Below are 6,303 nucleotides of genomic sequence, written 5' to 3' on the forward strand. Positions count from 1 at the left end.
ATTTATATGGCTCACATATATAAATTTTCTCTTCATCAAATTTGAATGACAAGATTGTGCCAAAGTATTTTTTATTTTTATTGTTTTTCCTTTTTCTTTCAGAGCTCAATGTAATAACATACCTTTCCTACATTTAAAAGCCACCGTGATTCCTACTTCCTCCAAAAATATTATATATTGATATATTGACTAACAACTTATTAATCTAAAGGCTGAAGCTAAAAATGAATCACTCTAACCTGGATGACATATTCATACATCCCATGTGTGTCTGACAGAACAGATGCAGATGTAAAACTGAATGCAAGCAGTTAATGGCAAACGCTGGGGCTGAAAATGAAAGTAACATGGAAGTGTTACAAACCTCTACTGGCCTCTTGAGACTGGTTCCCAGAGGTAGACTATATGTAAAAGATGGCCATAACCAACCCGACATCATCCAATTGGTAAGGTCCTATTGTGAAGCTTTTATCGCAGCATTTTCCTGGTTGCCATCTTGGTCTTTTGATCATGATGGCAGAGTGGCGAAACTGACTGAGAAACCTAGGAACACTTTCCGCCCATGTGGTAGTGACGTACCAGTCACAATGCTCGCACACATTATGTTAGAGTCACACTAGGGAAAACAATGGTTGGACAATATGGCACAACCAAATTTATTTGCAACTCTGTGCAATGAACTTGCGATCTTGTTACATTTGAAGTGGCTGGTTTGAAAAGGGGGACCAGGTTTGTGCCCACAGTAGAAATCAACAGAAGCAGAAATTCCTCCACAAATAGTGATATAGTTGCTGCAGGATGGTTATTTAACTACAAAATGACACTCAGTTTGTATGCATACCTTTGACGCCATGTGGATTAGAGAACATCCAAATTAACTTCAAACTTGTGCACCTTATTCTTATGTTTTTTAAAGTCATTACAAAAGTATGCTGTGTAATCATTCCACCCTGGAAAAAGAGTAGTTCAAACTTACAATATAAAGTGCCCTGAGGCAACTGTTGTTGTGGTTATATATAAATGAAATTGAATTGAACTCCTGTGTAAATGTGAAGTTGCAGAGTGTCTGAGCCATTTTATACTGCTATCCTGCAACTATGTTACTATTGGTGGAGGAATTTATCTATCAAATCTACAAATCTAGATGAATGTAAGCAATTATTGTGATTTATTTCCCCCTTTGAAGGAAGGGAGTATCTAATCAGTTCAAGTTGTTTGTTAGCAGTCTAGTGTCCACAATTTTTAGGATATAATTTTCATATGTTGTGTGATGGAAGATCCCAATAACAGTTCTAGCTGATTTAATTTAGGTGACAATTGGGTGGAGTTAAAGGTCCAGGTCAAACAAAATGTGAAAACTTGCCCACAGTTTTTTATGGATCGTCTTCAAACTTCGCAACAATATACTAGGCCTTGGCGGACATGTGTAACTAGACTGACAAAGCAATTCTCCTTGACCTTTATTGTTACCACCCAAGGTTAATCTCTTTGTACTGTAGACGGTAACAGGAATGGGATTGCTACTCATTTGTCACAGTTAACGGCTGCGTTATGACAAACAAAGTGCATGTAATTGCATCTTATTCCTGTTTCGTTGCTGTCTTAATGCACCAAAGTTGACTTCAAGACAGCTACTGGCTGTGAACAGACCTGGTCCCCATCTTTGAAGCCACCGTATCAAACGGAACAAGATCATAAGTTCAGTGCTTGCAGTCAGTTAAGTTAATGTTAGCCAATAACTTAACACTCTGGTCACTGCTAGCAGTCAATATGGTGGTAACAAAGATCTAATACTGATGCTTCAAATGGCAGAGGCTCAAAAGATGGAGTCCACCTTAGTGATCATATATTGAAATATTCACACATTTAAAAAAAAAACCCTGAAGCTCCACATAGCACATGTCCTAATGTTTGTTTTCTTTTAGTAAATTTCAAGGTAAATTACATATGGCTGAGGTTTATGATATTTTTGGAATCAGTAAAAATGGCAGCAAAACAGGAACTTGATTATTTTTTACAGATAAAATCAGATAAATCACAAAAAGGACGAAGGCATCCAAACATGGACATACAAATCACAGAATACTCTTCAAATGTAACTAGAAAAAGTGTTTTTCTTTGGTTGCTCATTGTCTTTGCTGTGTTCCTGTCAATGGTTTTATGAACCAATCTGAAATTATGCTCTTGTTTTGTTATTATCCTTAGTCAGCTTACTTGCTCCTATAAAACATGTTCTTGTTGACTTTTAACACTGTTTTCCTCTTAATTATACTATTTGTCATATCAAGCTAATTTCTTCATGATAGTTGCAAAAATTGCTCAATGATGACAACGTAGTGTTAGATTATAATATTATTTTATGCCATGTTATACCCCTAATTAAAGATTGTGAATTATTATGTAGTTTTAGTTTGCATTATTCTCCTGAATTAGAAGAAGCTGATAACTATTACATTAGTTAAACTGATTTGCGTTACATTAAACTGCTGACTTGTTGTGAATGAATGATATTGTTTTATGATGCATTATACTGCTGAGTTATAAGAAATCTAATTTGTCTGAGTAGAAGAGAACAGAGTGTGCTGGAGTTTTCTGCCCCATTTCAGCAGGAGCAGATAAACAGGGAGCCAAGGTCGTAGCTTAGGCGCTGTGTGAGAGAAAGCATGTGAATGTTTAGGCTTTGTATGATAAGGTGGAGGCACCAGAGGCTATAAAAGTTTGAGCAATGCTCCACCATTTTGAGATTTTGAGGCTGTCTGCATCAGTGTCCATCTCCCACGCGTGTGTTCATTAAAATCATCGTTTGACTCAACCCGGCCGGACCAGTGTTGTTATTGTGGTTTTTTCTCTTGTCTCCATCCCCAATATTTTGAACCTTAACAGTAGTTTGACAAAAAATCTATGAGTTAGCGGTTTGCAAAGTAGAGCATTCACTGGGCAACCTGGCCAACCTTTTTCCTTCTTTTTTCCTTTAGTGAATAGTTCACTTGGCATCTGGTAAAGCACATTAGTTTAACATTAAATGTGAAATAGACACAAAAAATAAATACATTCACTACAACAGTAGCATCATAGATTGGCTATAGTCACTCAGACTAACTAGGGATGAAGCTGGATTTTCTGCAATGAAGATATAACTCTAGCCTCAGTCTTTTAGCAAGATATTGGTAGATCTAGATTTTAAAAGTACCTGCTGCATGACTCTCAAAAATAGCACGCAATTCCAAATGGTACATATGCTAACTTTGTGCAAATGACCTTTTTTGAAAGCTTTGCGATAAAAAGAGACCTTAATGGACACCTAACTACTTTGAATCCCACATGGATCTTACACAGCATTTGTGCACCATATAATATAGTCTGCACATTTTTACTTCATCTAACCTTCAACTAACCTTTTTTTCTGTATACAAAACATTGCATATTATTCTCTTTTTTTAATCAACAGATTTGCATTACTTAATGTTAGACCTTATTTCTGATCAACAGCGCACTCAGACAGATAATTGCATAAAAATAAAGGGGGATAGGAAAATAAGAGAACACTGAACAAAGTAACACACATATGCACATGGACTGCCAGGTACACGGATGGAGATCCAAGCAAGCATATTAGCAAACAGGATATTCTTGGACTTCTTGGCACCGACACACAGAAGCTTCTAATAAAGTCTCAGACAGCACTCAGACACCACCTTCTGTTCCTACCATGTGGTCATGTGGCTGTGCTTAACACAGAGAGACTCATCCCTGGCAGCCCGAGTGATTCTCTCACCTGGTGTCTCATGGGCTCACATGTGCTCCAAGAGTGACCCGGCAACAAAATTAGATGACAGGATCTACTTAACAAAACAGAGCTTTGCGCGTCTATTTGTAACACACAAACATGCCTCAATTTTCTTTAAATCCCTAAATTAAAGGATTTAGTGTAAAGTAGACCAATTTAGGCACATTTCGTGTAAAATACCTCGTGCAGTAATAACAGGGTTTAACACATTGTTAAGGTGTTGATAGGTAGATTAAGGAGAATACTACATTGATGATAGTCAGACAGATATAAGCTCAGGGTTTTTTCTATAAGCTGCATTTGATAAATGTAGTTTCAAGCAAACATCTGCATGGATCATTGGCACATCTGCTTCTCACCAGGATCTCACGACTCTCCTCTCATAACATGGTGAAGGGCACAGGCTACTTCAATTGCATAACACTAGACACTTATTCTTAGCAATCGGTGTGATCTGTGCATGCTCACACCCCAACTAGTGCTTCTCAAGTTCTCCAGCACATGAAGTAAAGCACCAGACACACATGCCTAAACACACACAAGTCCTGGCAACGAGAAGATAGACGACTGTGCAGAAGATCAAGTTGCATGCTGCTCTGGCATGTGTCTGTGTGTGTGAGACTGAGGCAGAAAGGCGGATGGAAAATAGAAAGTGCTCTACCGATAGCCACCACATGGGGGCAACAGATTGAAGAGCATTCATGTTGTCTAGCTGAACCCGCTCTGAGGTCCTGGGATGAGCGCCAGAGCTCAAACACTGATGCTTTCTGTCCTTGTCTAAAGAAAATAGAAGAACCAAGTCATATCAGAGGCAGAGAGTTCTGAGCTTTTGGCAACTCGTTAATACTTAACATAACATAGCATGTTTTTAATTTAATTTACCAAGTGAAATTATTATTAAACCCCAAACATTTTCATGACAGGATGATCTCATGAAAACTGAATAACTCATCAGGTTAAATAGTGTCTGGTGTTTTAGAACAGAAGACTAGATTAGAATAGCCTTTTATTGTCATCGTACATGTACTACAAAATTGTGTTTATTGTGTTTCTTGAGTTATATGTTTCATTCTACTTCAATAAGCCAATTATATTGTTTTCTGTTCTAACATATTATTTTACATGGACTGCTGAACAACTATCCAATGAAAAGGATCACTGCATTTGTTGCTGCTGCTGCTACTTTCCCATGTATGTCCTCAGAGTTGCCTTTACAATAAGCAGTCCAAGTGTAAAGGCATGGTAAACTGCTTTTTTGGCTTGATTGTAACAGAAGTATGACAGAAGTAGACTTTCCACTGATACACATGACTGCAAGGTGGATTAATTAAAAAAAAAACCTTGATCTGTGTTACATTTTTGGGAACTTCATGGGTAAGTTCCCTTTATAGGAAATACAGCAGTATATACGTTGCAATATATCCGATGATCTAAAGGCCTTCTCTGGCTTATTTCATATTTACTAATTATGTTACTGGGTATGATAGTGACGGCTGTTTGAATGGAAAAGATGCGAGACGTTTTGCACTGTGTTGATCATAAAAAAAGGCAGGCTGCTAATGCTATGACAGTTCTACTGTCAATACCTTACAAAAAAAAGCACTATTGAATTGAATGAATTGAAGGTGTGTAGTAGGAACAAGAAAAATGCTCAAAGAAGCCAAAAAATAATGATAAAACCACAGTTTTGAATTAAATAAGATATTGTAACTATATTAAAAAACAAAAAACTTCTTGTCACAGCCTTTTTTGGAGTCAGGAATTTTAACCACTATATATATCTCATGGGAGGCCAGTTTCTTTTTTCTTCAACCTAAATATTCCCATTAAAGTCTCCCAAATGACTCCTTGACTATAAATCTCCGATGGCTCACAGGCCAGAAATGTTTCTTCTGCAAATACTGTTTTTTTCATCCCGGACCACAAAACCCATCAAAATGAGTTAGAGCCTGCTGGGGTAGCTCGAAGCAAATTAATCTACCATAAGTTAGATTTTTAAGGCTCTTTACAGCCTTCACCACAGTGTTTTCACTCACCTTGGGATCTGGATGTTGTGTGATGGTGATTATAGAGCTCTGTTATCAAACCTGGTAACCTGTGTGAAGTGTACGTGATGTGTTTGTGTCTGAGCTCTGGTTTCCTCTGAAGAATCAAACACACCGCACAGGAGACTTTATGGTGATTGCACTGTGTAGTATTTGCAGTTTGGATTTTTAACCTATTCCTGCTGTAATAGGGCAAGAGGCTGGGTGCACTCTGGACGCAACATTTGCAGCATACATGTAAATATAAACAGTGTAACAGTCGACTGATGATCTGCTCAAAGTGTCTTGTTGGGAATGTCTTCAACCCCCGGAACCATACACAGCATAAGTAAATGTAGAAAACACACTAAAACACCTCTTACATACCCCACTGGTAATATATTGTACCAGTGAGTAACACAGTATACATAACAGCTCAAAATCACTGTTTTAATGAAAAGCGCTGTTTTAATTTGATGTAATAAGTCACTA

This window comes from Aulonocara sp. 'chitande type north' Nkhata Bay, linkage group LG17 (genome assembly GCF_057382095.1).
Source record: "Aulonocara sp. 'chitande type north' Nkhata Bay isolate Kocher_YH1m ecotype deep benthic linkage group LG17, A_spYH_male_GT1.1, whole genome shotgun sequence".
NCBI classification, from domain to species: domain Eukaryota; kingdom Metazoa; phylum Chordata; class Actinopteri; order Cichliformes; family Cichlidae; genus Aulonocara; species Aulonocara sp. 'chitande type north' Nkhata Bay.